A 465-nucleotide genomic window follows, 5' to 3' on the forward strand; every position below is an offset into this window, starting at 1 on the left:
CGTCACTGTCATTATGATATCATTGTTCATGTCATCTTTTATGTTCTGCCTTGCTCTCTCTTTCTCTGGCTACTGGACGAAGGAAAGGGGCGTCTGACCGCAGTTTACTAGAGCAGTTGTTTTGCTTTGCGTCAAATGATTATGGATCGTAGCCTTGATATAAAGTCGAAATCCCCACCCGATTGCCTATATTATATGGGATTAAATTACCCTTTATATCCGTGAAGATCCTTTCGATTTTCGATGAATCACTTCACATTTCCTGTAAGATAATCTGCCATCAACATATACAGTGCACTGCCTGCGGTGAAAAAAAAATCACCGACTCCCATAATGGTAAATATAGCTAGAAGTATGTCTCACTTTAGTCCTTACTTTCTGTATGATATTTACATATAACTTCTTAAGGTTTTGCCATAATAGAATTATTACACCCCCCCTTACCACAGCCATCACTACCACCAC

The sequence above is a fragment of the Penaeus monodon genome, chromosome 33 (assembly GCF_015228065.2).
Source record: "Penaeus monodon isolate SGIC_2016 chromosome 33, NSTDA_Pmon_1, whole genome shotgun sequence".
In the NCBI taxonomy this organism is placed as follows: Eukaryota; Metazoa; Arthropoda; class Malacostraca; order Decapoda; family Penaeidae; genus Penaeus; species Penaeus monodon.